Source organism: Talpa europaea (assembly GCF_964194135.1).
Source record: "Talpa europaea genome assembly, chromosome: 13".
Lineage (NCBI taxonomy): Eukaryota > Metazoa > Chordata > Mammalia > Eulipotyphla > Talpidae > Talpa > Talpa europaea.
In genome coordinates, this window is record NC_140080.1 from 58379250 (window position 1) to 58400753 (window position 21504).

Below are 21504 nucleotides of genomic sequence, written 5' to 3' on the forward strand. Positions count from 1 at the left end.
CTCATACACTGTTTGTGGGAAAGTAGCCTAGTCCAGTCACTATAGAAATTTTTCAAAATATTAAAAATATATCCACCATATGATTCAGCAATCCCACTTCTAGGTACCTACCTGAAGAATGCAAAAGCAGTAATGCACACCTATGCTCATTGCATCACTATTTACAATTGCTGAGTTATGGAAACAACCTAAGTGTCCAACGACAGAAAATGTAGTATATGTACACAATGGAATACTACTTAGCAATAAAAGAGACAGACTCTTGCCATTTGTGATAACATGTGTCAATATGGCAACATTGAACTGAGGGGTATTAAGCAAAATGAAATAAGTCAGAAGAAGAAAGACAAACACAGGATGATGTCACTTCTATGAGGAAAACAAAACAAAAATTCAGACAAAACCAAACCAGTAATAAGCCCTAGAAATTTGTCCGTAGAATTGAGGTTTCCAGAAGGGGAGTGAGCAAATTCAGGAGGGGGCACAATGGACTCAGGTGGCAGAATATGGGTGCCTTGCTAGTGGGAATGGTGGGAGGGCATACAGCTGAAAACCTGTGACTCTATACATTTGAATACGATATAAAGTATTGTAAATCAATGTTACCTCAATAAAAAAATTAATAAAAAATATAATGATTGTATATAAAATCCTGAATAACAGGCAAATCAGATCATATTTTATTGACTTTAAGAGCTTGTGTGATAAGGCCTCCCTGGTGGCATAGGGGTTAAAGACAGTGCTATCAAGCTATCACCAGCCACTGCAGAAGAGTTCAATCCCCAGCCCGGCCAGGAAGCAACCCACATGGTGCAGCAGACCTCTCCTGTCTCACCCACTGCTCCCCTCAGCAGTGTATTTCAGTAGATCTGACTGTCCTGCTCCACAACTCTGTCTCTGGTGAATCCTCTCACCCCCATCACCTCTGACCTGTACCCCAGTTCTTGTATGCATAAATAAATAAATCTTTTAAAAAAAGATTTTGTACAATAACAAAATAAAGGCAACACTAAAACAAAATATGATAGAAAAGTACATGTGATTTTCATAACAATCAACCTAGAGATGCATATCTTGAAAATCTAAAAAGACCAGTCATCCTATACAAAATAAACTCTGAGTAAGTACCCAAACACCACAAAGGAAACTATTCAAATATTCCTCTTCTTGCTATCTTCAGATGTCCATGTAGCCTCAAACTTCATCTAAATCTTAGTTAGGAAACCATGCCATTTCTTCATTTAAAGCAAAATTTCAAATCAATGTGCTAGAAATTTTTTTTTAATTTTTTCATTCCTTAGGGAAGAGATGAGTTAATGAAAATTCTTAATTCTTTGCCTAAATGCTAAAAAAAAAATCTGAAAATATTTTTGATTTAAGGCAGAAATTCCTCTGGAGGAAAGTAATTTGTTTCTAAAGAAACAAAATTAGTATTGTCAATCTTTACCAAATTCTTTTTTATTGAACTTCCTACTTTTCAGCATACAAAGAATGAACTTCCCCAAAATCCCAATCAATGTGGTTTGGGGTAGGAGGGGCTGACCCAAGCTGGAGAGAGCTGAGTTGTCAGGTATCAGAGTAGTCAATTAAAACAACAAACCAAAATTAAAGGAAGAGTCAAGGCTTTAATTCCGCACTGAAACAATATAAGCAAGAGGCTAAACCAGAGAAAAGTGTCAGCTCCCTCCTGTTCCATTTTCCCCTATAAAACATATCAATGGAGGGTCATGTGGATCAAAATAGACATATTTATGTTCAATTCACTGCCAAAGGAGCCTAAACAAATGGTTCCTGCAGTTTACCAGCCCTGGTGATAGGAGGAGGGAAAAGTATGAATGCAAAAATACAAAGTAGTGCACAAAATAGAAGAAACCGTCTTTATGTCATCCCATCCCCATAAAGAAACACCTGATGAAACCCAAGATGAGAAGGTTTCCAAATATAGCCTCCAACCACCACCCCCAGGAGCACAGATATGTGTAAGGGCATGGCCATTCAGGAGACCCTGAGTCCTTGACAATAACTCCTTTCATAGGTTGCAATGCATTGACTGTGCACTGAGTCTGGTACAGGGTGGGCAACTCTACCCCATGAGACCTGCTGGGTAAATCCTTTGCAGTTGTCAATGTTCAAGCCTAAAAGATCACTCACAGGTTTTTGACCAGGTGCTAGACTACTCAGTGGTAACTCAAAAATATTCTACTTCATTCATCTTCCACATTTACTTTAAGGCTGTGAAAGAAATTCACTAAAACCAAGTTTGAAAAGAAATATGTATCTAAGAGAGAGAGAACGTATTGTAAAGGTTTTCACAAGGATGTAAAATTTGCACCAAAAATATATAATCTTACAGTAAATCAAACCTAAGAAAAGTAAAAGAAATAATAAAAAGCATAAGTGCAGAAAATTAATTTAAATAAAATTAAAAACAGAAGTATAATACAGCTAATTGTCAGTCAAAAGCTAGTTCTTTGAAATACTAATAATAGGAAAAACCTAAACCGATCAAGGAATAATATAAGAAAATATAAATTACTGGGCCTCCCTGGTGGCACAAGGGGTTAAAATGCAACCTATGAAGCTATCTGCAGTCACTGCAGCTCAAGTTCAATCCCCAACCACAGAGCTACACACCTGGTGCAGCAGACCTCTCCTGACTCACCCACTGCTCCCCACAGCATTGTATTTTAGTCAGACTTCCTGTTCTGTTCCCCACTCTGTCTCTGGTGAATCCTCTCACCACCCACACCTCTGGCCTTTACCCCGGTTCTTGTATGCATAAATAAATCAATCTTTTAAAAAAAGGAAAATATAAGTTACTGAAAAAAAATATGACATATCCTACACACATGAAAATATAAGATCATAGTTATCACAACCTTCAGGACAGCAAATTTCATCAACCAAATGAAAGGAAACTTCCTCAAAATATGTTGATACAATTTATCAAACCATCAATAGAAGAGAAAAATCTGAATAATATGATATTCACTAACAAAACTTAATCCATTATTTAAAAATCATGCACACACAATTCCTAGGCAATAAGATCAAAATTGTTTTACTATTGAATTCTTTCAAATATTCAAATAATAAAACATCACTTTAGCATAAGCTCTTTCAACTAATAGAAAACAGTTTAATTATTTTATGATGGCAACAGAATGATTCAAAATGTGGGAAGTAGAAAATTGCAGATATAAATATAAAAGTTTTCTTAAAAAATCTTTAAAGGAAACATAGATCATCATGACTTTCAAGTAAGAGTTCTTAGCATACAAAAAACACTAAAGTACAGGAAAAAATGATATATTTGGATTATTTTTAAATGGAGAACTTTTACTCATTAAAAAGCACCAATAAGGGCCTCCCCAGTGGCGCAGCGGTTGAGCGCTGGGTTGCGAAGCTGCCAGCAGCCTCTGCGGCGCCGGTTCGATCCCCGGCTGCTCCCCGGCCACCGGAGGAGGGTCCCGCATGGCACACAGACCTCTCCTGCCGCCCGCTGCTCCCCTCAGCAGTGTACTTCGGTCCTTCTGCCTGCTCTGCTCCCAGCTCTGGCTCTGGTGAATTCTTTCACCCTCCCGCGCTTCTGACTGTACCCAGTGCATGTATAAACAAACAAACAAACAAACAAATAAATAAATAAATGAAAATACATGCCTCTTTAAAAAAAAAAAAAAAAGCACCAATAAGTGTAAAAAGCAACCCATAAACCAAGATATTCGTGTACCAATGAATTTTTATTACTCCTAGCAGACTCATACTAAAAATATATTTTAAAAAATCTTCTACAACTTAATAAATGAAAGGCAAACTAGCCAATAGGAAAAATGGGCAAAAGACTTGAATAGGCCCCCCATAAAAGAGGATTATCAACACGACTTGAAAGCATAGAAGGAAGTTCAGAATAATTAGTCATCCAGGAAATGCAAATCAAAATCACCCTCAGAAAACCCTTGCCAGAAACCAAAAACATAGAATGAGATAACAATCACAAAAAATTAAAAAGAGAGCATATCTTGGATTGTTAAGGTTACAGAGCAACAAAAAGTCTGGATGGAAGTACAGTTGGTACAGCATCTGTGGAAAACTGTTTGGCAGGGTCTGGTGAAGCTGAACATGCCATTATCTATAACCCAGAATTTCTATTCCTGAATATATATTCAACTGAAATGCCTATAATGTTCCCCAAAAGATGAGCAATAATATGTAGGAAGACAACTTTCATAGTGGATAAATGTCCACCAAAAATAAAATGGATAGTAGCACATCTGTACATTACAACACAAAAGAGCAATAAGAATGAACATTCCACAAATATACTCAACAATATAGCTAAATCACTCAAATAAAATCTTGAGTGAAAGAAGTAAAAGAATGAGTGTGTGTGTGTGTGTGTGTGTGTGTGTATAAAATTTTTCCTTAAGGCAACTCCTCACTCAAACCAACTGGATATCATCCAGCCAAATCCATAGAGTGACTATATATATAATTTAAATTATAAACCAAATATACTTTATTTACCTATTTAAAGTATAAACATATGAAACTAATATATATTCTTAAAATCAAAGTGGCAATACCTTTCACCAGTGAGAATGGCACCTAATAAAAACACCCCTAGCAAGTGTTGGAGAGGATGTGGAGAAAAAGTAAGAATATTACACTGTTGGGGGGAATGTGAAGTGGTACAATGATTATGGCAAGTGATCTAGATTTGCCTTAGAAACTACCTAAATGTCCAAAACCAGATGACTGGATCAAGAAGATGTGGTATATGTATGCAATGGAATACTACACAGGAAGCAAAAAAGATAAACTCATAACATTTGCGGCAATATGGTTGAAGCTGGAAGGGATTATGCTCAGTGAAATAAGACAGAAGGAAAACAAAAAATGTCAAATGGTTTCACTTATAGGAGATATATAGGAAAACCAAACAAGAGGTAGGGAGGAAAAAAAAGACAAAGCTGGCAGGCATACTATAAATCAGAGATATACAACAGAGGAGGGGGTAAGGAAACACATCAAAATAGCGGAGGGAAGAACACAAGAGACTATGGTGGTGGTTCTTGGGTGACTTGGTGGTAGAAAATTTATGGGGATTATACCTGAGATGAGAAATCAAACGGTGTACAAAAATGTACAATGCAAAATATATATATTTAATTAAAAAATGGAAATACCATATTACCTGGATATCCCACTCTTGGGGATATATCCAGTAATTTGAAGCCACCAACAAAAAATCCGTAAGTGCTTTAATGTATATAGCAGCATTAATTACAATATTGAGGGCATGAAAGTTGCCTAAATGACTATCAACAGATAATTGCATCATGAAGATGGGATAAATTCACAAAGTGGAATATGATATAGCCAAAAGAAGGATGAAATGCATCCATAGTCAACAAAATGGAGAGAATTATTTGTAGCAAAATAAGACAATAAAAATAAATGCTAGACATTTACATAAAAGACAATTTGATAATGTAAAACACTTTAAAAAGCTAGTGGACATTAATAAACACCCTGGGGACTCTAAGAGTAAGAGACGGGGAGAGAGAGGGACAAGAGGACACAAAGGATGGCGGTGGGAGAAATTTTTTTAAATCCCAGTGATAAACCAACCATCCTCTCATAAGAAGCACAGTTACATGAGGATACTCATGAACAGAGGAAGGATTTCAAACAACAGGATATCACTTGTGTAACCAGCAGGCCTTTTGTTAAGCCCAAGCTGCTATACTTGTGAAACTCTCATGGCAGGAATCCAGAACCAGATTTATTTCTAACTCTCCAATTCCTTTTACAGGCTTGGCCTATGGTAGTTCATAAATCTTTTTAATGGGGCAAAGATGAGAACTTCTAGGTCATTTGCTTATTTCCAATCCTGAGATCTTGAATTTGGAAATGACCAAGGATACTGAGCTACAAGTATTTGCTCTTTGCAGTGGGTCTATCATGGCTCTGGGTGAGGGTTCTCATTGATTGGGTGTTGATATGAATTTTGACAGGAACAGGATAACTCCCTCTCTAGTGCTTTCCAAGAGCTTGGCGGAATGGATATGAAGTAAAAAAGGAGGGAAGAAAGTTTGAAAAAAAAAAACCTCAAAACAGCTTACATTTTGCTGCTTTTATTTCCACACATTTCATTCACTGCTGCACACAATCAAGTCTAAGGCCCAAATCATCAACTGTTCTTGAAGTTACATTAGCAGCTTTAAAGTCCATCACCTTGACCTTTCTTGAAATACACTGGTCCTTGCCTTCTGGCTCACCTTGTAATCTGTGAAAGTGCAGGTCTTACCTTAAAGTCACTTACTCCAGGAATCATAAACACACGCACACACACACACACACACCACCACAATACCATACCACACCATGCCAGGCCAGACCCCACTTGGTTAAAAAAAAACAAGGTGATAGTTACTTTTGGTAAAATTGTGGGAAAAGACTGGAAGGAGATACAGGACACAGATAGAGTTACATGCTTTGTGCTGACTATACTGCACATGCCATGGAAATGCTCCGCCAGCAGCCGCCATCCACACCAAGGATCATGCACCCACCCTGTTAGATATGGCTGAGACTGATAAGAGGACAGTTTCAACAGCTAATTTATAACCTAGCCCATCTGCGGACCACTCACAGGATGAGTGTGTCAGATGACTCTATTCTCCAACTGGCCAAAGTGGATGGCATCATTTTGAGGAACTTCTAATGGAGAGGATCACAGATGTGGAATATTTGTCATAGGTAGTGAAAAGCCTCCCACATTAAGAAAATAATATGAAGTTATGGTTTTGGAAGCATTGACTCTGTAGAAATTAAGACCAGCGAATAAGACAGGAAAAGAATGAACAACTTTCAGAAAGATGGTGAAGTCACTAAGTATTGTGATGAGACTATCTTTTTTATATTTTTGTTTAGTTGAGGTTGAAGCAGGAAGTTGCTAAGTCTGGGGCTTGGAGTCTGCTGCTTGCTGGAGCAGAAAGTTCCTGCGTGTGCTGTTTGCCCACATTAGTAGCTATGGCTACCTTGACCCCATTCCCAAACAATAAAGAAAGTCTGTGATAGATAGGGTGACAAGCTTCCACATACAAACTGTATAAAACCTTACCATTGCTGCAATTTGGGGCGCTATCCCAATGAAACCACCAGTGTGACACAATTAAATCTCTCTCTCCAACTCTCTGAGCACCATCTGATTTCTATGGGAAATTGTCATAACAAGGTAATATTTGGACAATCTCATCAGGTGTTACCACTGTAGTGCACTCACCACTAACACCCACAGTCCACCACCATTGTCCATTGTGCTTCCTTCCATCTTTTCTCCTATGTCTCTCCCTCCCTCTGCCCTCCCTTAGTTCAGCAGTCAGCTATCAAGGCTTCATTTTTATGCTTGTCTTTATCGACTCTTTAGTTACATAATATTCCTTATGCTAGTTACACCACCCTGTAGTGATGAGAATATCTTAAAGGCCATGAGTTTTGATAAGACCAGAAAGGGAAACTTGAGAATTACCAAAAAGCATTTAAGATATTAATCAGAGCTTCTCCACTCAAGTATTTGCCAATGAATTCACAATGGCAAATAAGGTGATTTTAGAAGAATAAGTTTTAAATATTTACATTAAAAAGACTGTGACTATAGTTTGGGGAGCTTTGCTTTCTTTACTCAACTTCTTATTTAAAGTCATAGAAATCCAAGATCAACAATTATTTGTTTGATTTCAGTCAAGGATCATATGTAAATATGTAACTTTTAATAATAATATTTAAACTACACAACCTGCAAGTGATCTAAATAAATTCCGCTGAGGCTAGCTCATGAAGAACTCTTATTCCTATGCATTATAGGCTACTACAATTTCAGGATCACAGGAATCTTGATATGTTTCTAAAATGTAAGCGTAAGAAGCAAGAGGAAGGTGTAAACCCCATCTGAAGTGAGACCATCTTAACATCAGACAGTTTAAGAAGTAAAAATTCATGAAATTCTTTTAAAATATGAAATGGTAAAAGGGGTTTGTTAGAGAATAACCACCTACATAAATGCTTTCTCTACCAGATAGAAAGGGAAAATCTATGTAAACCCAAAATATTATGGAAAATAAGTATAGTACTCAGGCTGCCAGGTAAATGATCATTTGCCATATGACTTAGAAATTGTAAACTGACACTTGGAAACTGCTCAACATGCAGGAAGAGTCTGCTTCCAACCTGGCACATTTGTTCTGTGGCTCCAACTCCAAGCATACCATATTTCCTCTGAGGCCATGGCTTATAAATCAGATGAGATTGGTCATCTTGCAGCAAAATGGATTTTTAAAATGTGATTTCGAAGAGATTGAAAAGTGTAATACAACAGGTTTTTCAGGCTTCAGTACTGAGAAATGATTGTTTTATTGACGACTCTATTGAGAATGTAGTATTACTTCGGAAAGATGTAGACCTATATTTGCAGGAGTCATATCTTTGGATGTTTTATTCCAAAGACTAAATGGTCAGATACCAATTATATGCTTCACTCCAAAAGATAAAATAAAATAAAAATGACTTAAAAAGGCTGGTCATTGTTTTTATTTCTGAGTTAATTATGATACTTTGACAAATTCACAAAAAGAAAATCTTAATGATGAATTCCAGTGAAATTTAAATATTTGAATATAGGTATATGGTTAATTACAATATAGATGTATGGTTCACACTTCAGATGTCACTACTGCTAAAGAGAAAATTCAAAACAAATGCATTATCCCAAAATGGTCCTATATTTACATTCATAGAAACATAATGCATAAGTGGCCTTCACAATGACCTACACAAAATAAGGAACAATTTTTAAGTCAATACCTTGCTAAATTAATTCATTGCTACCTTTCCAGATATCTAAGCTCTAGATGGTCTTTCACCTTCTCCCCAACACCCCTCTCTGCCCCACAATAGTTCAGAGAATACCTATTTTCCCCATTTCCCCTCACTATCTGGCTTGCATTTAATGGCTAGAATTCATGCAAACTGGCTCTCTTACAGGCTCATAAGGAGATGGCAAAATCTGGAACCAGGTGGATGACAGCCAGTTAATTGGATCTTTCTTCTCCAAACACCAGGGGACAGCTGGTTTGCATTGTTGTTCTAATGAGCTATGCTGAAATTGAAACCCAGCACATTAGTTGGAGCTTTTCCTGTGCTATGTATAGTCTTGGAAATCACACTTATCACTGCCAGCGGCTTTTACGGTGAAAAAAAAATAAGCTTTCTATATTTTAAAAATCCAATCTGATATTACAGGAAGGCAGATGTATTTCTTGGTTCCCTCATTTCATCCTCACATTTCTAAATGGTCACTTCTTCTGCCACATATTACCTTGCATGGAGATACATATATATGATATTAGTGTGTGTTTGCATGCCACATGTGCACACTTTGCTGGATAATCCCATGGTAGAAGGGCAGCATGGGTTCAATGGAGGCAGCATGAGCTTAAGCTTGTTGATCTGGTAGCCAAAGCCAACGGCCAAAGGTCACTTTCAAAAATAAGAATAAAGCACAACTATAGAGAGCTTCCTAAACCATATTAATTAGGGGGCAGTCCAATGCAGTGTTAAATATACCTTATAAGAGGAGAAATTATTTGGAATAGTCACATTTTAAATATAAGATTGAGAGAATGTTGGTAGACTGATAGAAATCCAGAACAATAAAACTCTCTCCTCAAGATAATCGAGTCTTCTGATCACTCATTGGTTACACTGTGCTATGAGGCCTTCCATGTTTAACATTTGGCCACGACTACTAAGACCAATGTAATTAGATCTCTGTTTTCATTTTAATTTTTCAGAAAGATTTAAGATGTCTCTTTCCAGTATAAAGTATTAAAATGGTTCCAAGAGTGTGTCAAAACACAAAAGATATGATAAAAGATCTGTCTCAAAATCTTTCCTTTTTCCTTCAGTCAAAAAACCTAATGAAGAATGGTGATGGTTAAGAAATTATGAGAATATTAATGAAACGGAAATGTTTCCTGGCTATCAATTTTATCAATTCTCTGGCTCCCATTTTCACAAATTTCCTTTGGTCTTCACATTTACTCTGAAATTTAAGATCTTTACATTTTCACCTGGAGCATGTTAGTCTTTCTCTTCTCTATCTAGAGGAATGAAATGTTACTCGGCATTAGAATGTGTCATGCTGCAACTGTTCCCTTATAAGAGACTCATCTAAATGTTAATGAGCATGAAAAATTGATTATCTCCTAGGTTGAACTAGTCTTCATGTTTTTCATCTGCTGAGTCTAATAGTGCTAGAATAGGTCTCAAAACACAAACATGCCTGCAGTTCAATTAATAGAAGAGTTAGAGGCAAATCTACAGGATGTTACCTATTTTAGGCAAAAAGGTTCTCAAATTATAATGATTCATATCATAATTTCAACAGAAAAAAGGCCAATGTGAATTTTTAACTTACTATTTAAACTTGTATATGGACTATTTTGTTCAAATCCTCTAATCCAAGGCACAAGATAAGTGATAAGAGAGCTTTCAGGCATATCAAAACATGAATTGTAATGACCTAACCCTCTAATAAACACATAACTTGACTAAAATATTTAATGAGAAAAGCAGTTCTTATATGAGATTATGTGTTGGATTTCTGGATTTTCATCTTCCTTCTAATTTTCTGCCCCCAATTTTTTATATTCTCCTGTTTAAAAATGTATCTCCTCCAAGACATAAACTTTGTCCTCTCTAGAGTTCTCTTAGAGCTATGGTTTCATCTCTCTATAGATTTACAAATCCAAGAATTCTCAGGAATTCTCCACCTCTGTCATGTACCAAAATGCCCTAATTCAGTATCTACAAATCATTTCCTTTTCTTCAGTCCCTTGTTTCTGTTAGCAGTATGCATTCATTCTATATTACCCTTTGTTTTTTTCCATCATCATAACATACAGTATGTCCTGTAATTTGTGATTTTCTGCCTATTTTTCTTCATACCACTGGACTATGAGCTTTTCATGTAAGAGATGTCTATCTTATACCCCTAAAAATTACCTTTCTATATCCCTAAATATTATAATTTAACAATGTCGAATGAATATTATTCTAGCGCACTTTAGATGTGCTACTACTGTAATATAGTATGCTATCAAATTCAAATTTAAAAATGAATATGAGGGCCTCCTTAGTGGCTAAGCGGTTGAGTGCTGCACTGTGAAGCTGTCCGCAACCTCTGCAGAGTGGGTTTGATCCTGACCGGCTGGCGAGAATCCCGCTAGGTGTGGCAGACCTCTCCTGTCTCGCTCGCTGCTCCCCTCAGCAGTGTATTTCATCAGTCTGCCTGTTCTGTTCCCCGCTCTGTCTCTGGTGAATCCTCTCACCCTCCCAAGCATCTGGTCTGTACCCCAGATCTTGCATAAATAAATAAATAAATCTTAAAAAATATAAATGAATATGAAAATTCATATTGATATTATCCAAACATGAATATCAACTGGTAAGATTTCAATATGGACTGAATATTTGATAATAGTATTATATTAATGTTAATAACTTCCCTAAATTGTATTATTATATGCTAGCACATTATGTGTTTTTGTGTTAAAAAATCTTTTTTCTTAGGGATATGTGCTAAAGTATTTAGGAGTAAAAATATTAAGAAACCTGGAAGTCACGTAGGAATTGCCATAATTGTTGATGTTGGAAATGACTTTATTTTTAAAATAAAACTATTAAATAATGTGCTAAATGCAGATTTTGTAAGATCCAATCCTGTGTAAAACCAGGACAATTTTAGAACCCAATTAGGGCTTCTTACTCCTAAGGGAATTTTATTATGTCTAATCTCATATAATTCTAATATAATAACCAAAAATAGGATTCGAGTGGGTGTGTGAGCAGTTAAATGCAATAATAAAACAAAACTTGCTTAGGGTCTATACAATACATCATACTTTTTTTTTGAGTATGTGCTTGATTTGCCTGCTAGGGCTTTTGTCAGATATGTTAGAAAATGTGAAAACCTGTAAGTTAATATATTCAACTTTAAAACACTGTGATATCAACCTGAAAATACCATGAAAGGTTAAAAAAAAAAAGATCTATTGGCAATAACAACTTTTTACCTTCAAAAGAATTTCAGATATTCTCTCCTCAAATTCCTACCATATTTTGCCTGAGAACCTGGAAAGTAAGATATGTCCTGGCTTTCATCTGTTTTAGGAAAGAGGGTAGTGGTAAAAGGAAGAGAGGCAGGTGAGGAGAGACAGACACGTAAGTCCTCAGCAGACTACAACTTCTCATTGTTTTCATGCCCACCCCACCCCTTAAGGTGAAGATTTAAAGACTTCTCAGAAAAGAAACTTCAATGATCATTCACCCAGAGGTGTTTCAAATTGTGTCCCATATATCCCTAGAATTATTTGGCAGCCTTTAGTTCATTTCAAATAGCCTTGAGTTCATTTCATTAGTTCATTTCATTTCATTTAGTTCATTGAGTTCATTATGGGACTCAAAAGATAACTTGACCACTGATTTCACCAGAGCCACTCTACTTTTATCTGCTTATATTGGGTTCCAGGTAATATTTCATTCAAAAAGATTGAGGTTCAATGCCATCATAACGCAGCTGGCAAAACTGACCGGAAATGTTAGTGAGTTCAAACACTTGAGTCCACACAGACTCAGAGAAAGACTGCAAACCAGCTAATAGACACTCAAGCTTCCAGTGCTTTTTGCTCATCTGCAATGATTCCCAAAACAGGCTATGTAACTAAACAGGCCTAAATAGACCTGAACTCAAATACAGACCCCTTCACATTAGTCCAGGCAATTCAATGGGTCTGATGATGGGGCCTACATCTCTGTATTTTACCTGGTGTCTCAGGTAATTCTGGTGAATCAGTACACAGGCCAGCATTTAGGAACCACTGCCACTTCTTATCGGTGCCTGCTTTAAATCTTGTGACATATGCAATCTATTTTTAATCAAAGCTGAACACTGAGCTCAGCATCCTGCCACCTAGGATCCTGCTGCCAACTAGTTCAGAAGTTTAGAAAACTTAAAAGTTTTTTTTTTTTTTAAATTTATTTATTTATTTATTTTTATAAATTTTATTGTTATATTCCCCATACAATTGCAGCACCCCATTCTGACCCCAATCCCTCCCCTCCCGCCCCCGCCCCCCTAAAAGTGTCTCTGGTTCATAGTTTTTTGTTGATTTTGATTTTCACTTTCTTATAGTTATTCATTTTCCTGGTCCATTATTTAAGTTTTCTAGATTCCTGCTATGAGTGAGACCATCCGGTATTTTTCTTTTTCTTTTTGGCTTATTTCGCTGAGCATGATCCCTTCCAGCGCCATCCATGTTGCAGCAAATTGCATGTGTTTATCTTTTTTGAATGCTGAGTAATATTCCATGGTATATATGTACCACATCTTCTTGATCCAGTCATCTATTTTTGGGCATTTGGGTTGTTTCCAAAGCTTAGCTATTGTAAACAGTGCTGCTATAAACATAGGGGTGCAGGTGTTCTTTGGAATTGATGTTTCTGTGTCCTTTGGGTAAATACCTAGGAGTGGAATTGCTGGGTCATATGGAAGCTCTATGTTTAGTAGGTCCAGAAATCTCCACACAGCTTTCCACAGTGGTTGGACCAGTTTGCACTCCCACCAACAGTGCAGAAGAGTTCCTTTTTCTCCACACCCTCGCCAACATTTGTTGTTGCTAGTTTTTTTAATATGTGCCATTCTCACTGGTGTAAGATGGTATCTCATGGTAGTTTTGATTTGCATTTCCCTGATGACAAGTGATGTTGAACATTTTTTCATATGCCTGTTGGCCATTTGCATTTCCTCTTCAGAGAAGTTTCTTTTAAGCTCTTCTGCCCATTTTTTGACTGGATTATTTTCTTTGTTGTTGTTGAGTCTCATCAGCTCTTTGCAGATTTTTGTGATCAGTCCTTTATCATTAGTGTTGGGTGCAAAAATGTTCTCCCAGTTGGTGGGGTTTCTCTTTGTTTTTGTTATTGTCTCTTTTGCTGTGCAAAAGCTCTTTAATTTGATATAGTCCCAGCTGTTTATCTTTGCCTTCACTATCACTGCTTTGGGTGATGTGTCTGTAAAGATGTCTTTGATGTGCAAATCACGTAGTGTTTCGCCTATATTTCCTTCTATATATTTTATGGTTTCAGGTCTTATGTCTAGTTCTTTAATCCATTTTGAGTTGATTTTTGTGTATGGTGTGAGGTGGTGGTCAAGCTTCATTCTTTTGCATGTAGCGACCCAGTTTTCCCAGCACCATTTATTGAACAAACTTTCTTTGCTCCAATGCATAGTCTTTGCTCCTTTGTCAAAGATTAGTTGACCAAAACTTAAAAGTTAATCTAGCACCGGGCATCCCCGGTGGCGTAGCGGTTGAGCGCTGGGTTGCGAAGTTGCCCGCAGCCTCCGGAGCGCCAGTTCCATCCCCTGCCGCCGGCAAGGGTCCCACATGGCACAACAGACCTCTCCTGCTGTGCCCGCTGCTCCTCTCAGCAGTGTACTTGGGTCCTTCTGCCTGCTCTGCTCCCTGCTCTGGCTCTGGTGAATTCTCTCACCCTCCCGCACTTCTGACTGTACCCAGTGCTTGTATAAATAAACAAATAAATCTTTAAAAAAAAAAGTTAATCTAACACCAATAAAAGACATGGTTTATAGTGAGTGTGTGTGTGTGTGTGTGTTTGTGTGCGCGCGAGCCCGCGCATGCTCCCTAAGGACAGATCTGAGACTGGGGAACAGCACATCTGCCTTGGCCCCAAGGCCTCTTCCAGATGGCTCCTAAATAAGCTGGAGGAATCAGCAGCGGCTTTTCAAAATCCTACATACCCACCTCAGCAAAGTACTTTTTTTTTTTCCTTTTATTTTATTTTTTTTTTTTTTTTAATAAATTTTATTGTTATATTCCCCATACAATTGCAGCCCCCCCATTCTGACCCCAATCCCTCCCCTCCCACCCCCGCCCCCCTAAAAGTGTCTCTGGTTCATAGTTTTTTGTTGATTTTGATTTTCACTTTCTTATAGTTATTCATTTTCCTGGTCCCTTATTTAAGTTTTCTAGATTCCTGCTATGAGTGAGACCATCCGGTATTTTTCTTTTTCTTTTTGGCTTATTTCGCTGAGCATGATCCCTTCCAGCGCCATCCATGTTGCTGCAAATTGCATGTGTTTATCTTTTTTGAATGCTGAGTAATATTCCATGGTATATATGTACCACATCTTCTTGCTCAGCAAAATACTTTTAATGAATCTTAGAAACAGGAGAAGTTGGTATAGGAAACAATTGAAGATTTGCACCAAGAGCCTCCCTCAATTCCCCCTGCTCCCTGTTAGGAGCCTGCCACCCGAAAGGGAGCTGGAATTTTTGGTGAATACCAGTTTACTCTGCATACAGAGTTCCAGAATGTTAGAAGTTCTGCTTGCAGAACTTCTTCCCAGAATTGACACCAGTTCTCTGAGAATGTGCTGGCTTCTGCACATGTTCCCTACTAACCAGGAAAACATGTTTTCAGCAGTAATTTATTAATCTGTATAAGCAAAAACACACTTGCATGCTATTTTCTTGTTCCTTTGTTCATATCTTTAATAAAAGTTTGGGCTGGAGAGTGAATAGCAGAGCTGCTCTCAATGGCACTTTCCCCAGCCTCCCCCCACTGCAAATTCATTAAGACTCAGAGTCTTTGTTAATGGCAAAGAACTTTATCTGCTGTCTGCAGCCGCTCCCTACTCTCTCAACATGGGCCCATGGTGGAACCTCTCAGGGAGAAATGTTGCTAATCATCCATGCTGGTGCACACCACGCATTGGACAACATGGCCCCTGTTGGGAAGAAAACTGTAGGAAAGCAATCCTGCCTCTTACCAGGAGCCTTATTCCTTTCATCCTGTCTCTTCCGCTGGACAAGCATTACTGTTGGTCACAAACAGTAGGCTACTTCTCCCAGCCTCTTTACAGTTAGGCAGGGTCAGGTGACTAATTCTGGCCAATACACTCCATGTAGAGGTACCCTGTGCCCCTTTTGTAAGAAGGAAGTGAAAGGCAGTGAAAAGCTCCTTCATAACCCTCTAGCTCTGTTTTCACTGTCACTGTGGGCTGGAACCCATGTACTAACACAGAAACACCAGAAAAAAGCAAGTGGGAATTCCTAAAACTCATCTGGGATGGTTGCCATTAAACCATCAGGGTCTACAAAATATATTGCATGACTAAGAAATAATTCTCCACTGCATCAAGCTACTGAGATTGTGATAATTTGCTACTAGAGCATTATCTAGTCTGTCCTGACTCACCTCTCTCCCCCCCAATCCTATTACTCTTTGCGCCTCTAAGAAAAGGATTGCTCCCTATCCATGTATCTCAAAAACACTTTTATATCAGAAATAAAGGTTTCATTTTCACTGGCCATTTTCTCCTAAAAACCTCCTTAAAAAGTGGGGTTGGGGACCTCCCCTGGTGGCACAGTGGTTGAGCTCTGGGTTGCGAGCCTGCCTGCAGCCTCTGCAGCGCCAGTTCAATCCCCAGCCACCGGCGAGGGTCCCACAAAAAAAAAAAAAAAAGTGGGGTTGGAAGTATTATTGCATCACCTGCTTTGTGATGTTATCTACCAAGACATAGTTGAAAATAATTAAGACTTTGACTTAATCTGTAAGTTGAAGAGAATATAAAAGAGACAGAGATCCCTTGAAGCCCCAGTATTTATAATTCTGGATCCAGGGTCTGAAGCAGGAAGCGTTGTCTGAAAAACTATATAATTCGAGTAGCTTGTTCAAGTACAGACTAGAGGGTTAGGTTATTTCAAATCAGTCCAGGTCCTCAAGTCTGCTCAAAATCTTTAATTTCATAGCAGATACAAATATAAGGTTAAGAAAATATTATAAAGTCCCTTCCCATTGTAGGATTAACAGAATTCCTACTGCTTCCTACATTAAGGTAATTTCCCAGGACTCAGGAGATACGTCTTAGTTGATCTCCTCACAAAGCTATATGAACAAGCTGACCTTCTGTGAGGCCTGGAGCATGTGATACAACCAGCTCTCCAAGTAAAATCTGTGTGGACGATGGATGATAACCCTGCAGCCATGTATGGTCATCTAAGTGAAGGAACCACAGTTCATAGAAGCAAGAAAAACACAGGTCATACTAAACAGGGTTTGCAGGACCTTAGCATAACTATGACCTGACAAAAACAGCAATGGCAGTCGTCCTGCATAAAGATGGCCCTTCGGGGAAGGAGCCTGGTTAAGGTAGGCTCACAAGAAGCTTCATTGATAAGGGAAAGAAGGCAGCAAGTCAGAACACAATATAGGAGCCCAGGAGTCACCAGGGTAGCTCCAGGTCTCCAATCAACCTGTCAAATCAGAGTATATGAATGACTTGGTGGGATAGTTCATTCTCATGAAATAAGGTGTCCAAACTTTCAAAATCAAGACTTCACCCTATGGCCAGGACCAGCCAGTCTCTATTCACTGTAACTTCTCCTCTTCAAAGTAACTCAAAGCTTAACACAATACTGAAATCTAAAATACCCCTAATAAGAGACTCAGTACTGGGCCTTGCAGATTTGTTTTCCTCTCCTTCCTGGCCCAAGGCTCTCTCACAACCATGTTCCACCAGGCCCTCAGTCAGGCCAAGAAGCATCCTAGTGTGAGGCCACTCTTTGTATGTATTGGAGCTGGAGGTGTTGGAGCAACGCTATATCCATGGCCTGTATTGGTCAATGCAGATGTTGGTTGGGACAGACAGAATAACCCAGGACCTTGGAATAAACTAGGTTCCAATGATCGGTACAAGTTCTATTCAATAAACGTAGATGACAGCAGTGAAGAAATAAGGTCCACACTTCTAAATGAAATATTTCACTATAAAGCTACTTAGCATGAAGAGCTTACAGAAGCCATCCACACAATTATTTACTTAACCAAGAAATACTTACCCTCTAAATGTACAAAAATATGTTGTGGGTTTACACTGATTAATAAATGTTTGAAACTTCAAATTAATTAAGATACCCTAAACAGAGATAAATACAGGAGTAAACTCTTGGTTTCTCTTCTAAAATTTGGGCTCCAATGCCCTATGCCGAGAGCTCAATGACACTTTGTACTACTTTTCATGATTTTAAAGGAAGATTTTCTTCACATAATTCTGCCTACAGTTAGATGCACACATTTAATCTTTTCTGATTTCTGCTAAGTCATGATGAGATTCGAATCTAAGCCTTGTGCTAAGGGACGCTATATTACTGGAGTTTTCTGATTTCAAAGGCCTTTTGCCATGCTTATTCTAAAAACATTGTTTTAGTTGAATATTATTTAAATGTGTGTTCATAGGAAATATTATCAAATTATAGTAAATGAACCAATGCAATTAAATAAAACTATGGCTCGTCATGAGCGCATAATGATCTGAAATGTTTGACCCCAGGAAATGTGGATAGAGTGGGCATTAATCTTTGTCCATTGACTCAGGTGTGCCATATAATCAAATTTTTAGTAAATAAACTTAATTTCTGATTCTTTCCCCAACCTCCATCCTGAGGAGGGATGCTTCTCCCTCTAGGGTCATATTGAGGTCATATTTCTACATAAATTGTTGCAGCAATGTAATGCTAAGCTTTGTGATATAATGTCATGTCTCAGAGTATTCTCTAATCTGTTGTGAGGTATTCCAATAAATACTAAACTATTTAAGAATCTACCCACAGAGCACAAAGGCAGAAGAGTAAGATATCAGAGGTAAATTAAATATATATATATATATATCAACTTTGACTAACTATAATGTATAGCCTATTTGATTGCCTTCACCAGTTAGTGTTACTCAATTAAATAAGATGAATTATCACTTAGTACACTGGATTCAAGCCTCATTAAAAGAACTGAACAACTTCCACAGTGTTGGTTTTTTTTTCCCCCTTCTCATTCATACACTATCATATTGGCTCACATCCCCACTGAGAAACTGTTGGCAGCTCCAAATAAACTATCTTGAAGTTATGCTCATATTTCTATTAATTCCACCTAATTTTGGGCCTGTTTGTTGTTGTTGTTGTTGTTTTGTCTTCAAGATAGTGTCTCTAAGTATTCACAAATATGCATGTGGAGGAACCTTTAAAACTAAGATTTGGGGTGGAGGAATGTTAAATAATTTTTGAGATCATAGGTCTTTGGACTAAGAAGAAACACAGTCAATCAGCCTGTCAAATTTACTAGAATTCAAGGAATTGCAAGATCAAAAAACAGTGAGAAAACCTACCATTTACCAGCTATGAATTTAGAAATTTTTTCTAGTGCTATAGTAGTTGGTAAGATTAGGAAACCAGTAGGACACTCTTAAATGCTCTTGGTGGAAGAACATTTCTGAATGACAAGGAAACACTGTGGGGTAAGAAAAACTAGGCACTGTAATAGATCATTCCTTCATGTGAATGGATTCACACAATACATAGTTATTACCTAAGTCTGAAGAAGGTAATCCTGGTTGGTGGTAGGGGCCTCTCATCCTCTGATAGAGAGGATAACAGAGCCTGATCACCAGAGTCTGGAGCCTCCAGGTTCACCTGAGTAACTGACACTCAGCTGAGAGATGGAAGAAGAAGGCCAAAGAGAAGGTACATCAGATAGGGACACCTATTACTTCTGCTTAGAGTCCACAAATGAGAATCAGGCAGATGGCCCCACTGAGATACAAAGGGGCAGAGGGCAAATGCTCCCCAGTCACAAATCAACACTATGGATGAAAGGTATGAGATTGTCTCTGTCATCATCTCTTCACCGGGAACAACTCTCCTGCTACATCCCCTCACCCCTCAAAAATGTATTCCTGATGTCTAATTTGGTTCCCCTATATTCCTGTTATAAGTGAAACCATCTGATATTTTTCTTTTTCCTTCTGGCTTATTTCACTGAGCATAATTCCGTCTAGCTCCATCCATGTTGCTGCAAATGGCATGCGTTTATCTTTTTTTAATGCTGAATAATATTCTATTATGTATATATGCCACATCTTCTTGATTCAGTCATCTATTTTTAGGCATTTGGGTTGTGTAAAAAAAAATAATAATAACAGTACATACCACAATAAAGCCAAAACAGACAATTATAAACCAGAGACATCCTGCAGGGGACAAGAGGGAGAGGGGTGAGAGGGAGGGAGGGAGGAGCACAGGGGACTGAGGTGATGGTACACGGGTGCCTTGGGGAAGGAAATTCTAGGGGGACTCAATCTGAGGGGGTGGGGGAAGCAAATATTGTTTAAAAAATGTAAAAAAGTGATAAATGTTCAAATTAAAAAATAAATAAATAAGTTAGCATAAAAAATGTATTCCTGTGCCAAATTTATCTCCACCCCAACTTGGTCAGGAGCACCTCTCAGTTGCTGAGAAATCAAAGTCCACTGTGGTGCTAAAACATTCAGAGACTGACAAATGAGAGCCTAGGCAACCCGGCAGCCCCATTTCCACTGAATTCATTTATTCCTTGCTACAGCTTCCAAACCAGCACTATTTCAAGGGATATTGACAAAGGAGCTAAGTTTGCTGGGGCTGCCACAGTAAGGATACTGGCTCTAGTAGAGCTGGAAGGGGACTGTGTTTGGGAGCCTCATCATGGGTTATGCCAAAAACCCTCCTCTGAAGCAATAGCTCATCTATGCCATTCTGGGCTTTGCCCTCTCAGAGGTCATGGGGCTCTTTTGCTTGATGATCACCTTTCTCATCCTTTTTGCCATGTGAAGGAGCTGTCTCCACCTCCCATAATTCTTTCTGCCCTGTACCTTTTCTTTACCTCTCCAGACTGCCTGGGGAAAGTCATTGGCTCATGGTTTGACAAGGAAGACAAATACTGTATAGCAAGAAAAAAAAGAGAGAGAGGTTGTTTCTACCAAGGTAAATGATGGATGGATAGATGGATGGATGGATGGATAGATGGATGGATGGATGGATAATTAGATAGATTCATATATAATGTAAAACTTATATATAAAATTTATACATGATATATACTATATAATATAAAACATGCATAAATATATAAATATAATAATATACATATATAAATATATAATAATAAGCATATATATATATATACTAAGTCTGTATGAAGCTAGTCTTAATAGTTACACTCTTTGACCAAATAATTCCATTTTCAAAATTTTCTAAAGTAAATATTTATATATGTAGGCAAAGATACAAACAGTGATATTCACTGATATTTTGCTTGTAATGGGAAAAAATAGAAACAACCTAAAAGTGATTTTTAAGCAGACTGGTTAAATTAATTCTGGCACATTCATATAATGAAATACTATTCATAAATCAATAATGATGATATAATTTTTTTCTTGACTGATATAGAATTTATGAGTCAAGCTATACAGGATGAGCCCATGTTTGTAACAAAAATATCTGGTAAATATGTAAATGGTTGAGTTGCTATGGATAGTCCAGATTTTTCACC

The 21504-nt window shown here is 37.8% G+C and overlaps 1 pseudogene across 1 annotated transcript; it reads left to right on the top strand.

Moving 5' to 3' along the window:
- The first annotated feature begins 20366 nt into the window (after nucleotides 1-20366).
- Nucleotides 20367-20780, top strand: LOC311183111 (ATP synthase F(0) complex subunit C2, mitochondrial-like; annotated as a pseudogene). Its single transcript has one exon. The product of its transcript is annotated as an ATP synthase F(0) complex subunit C2, mitochondrial-like (transcript).
- Nucleotides 20781-21504: the final 724 nt, after the last annotated feature.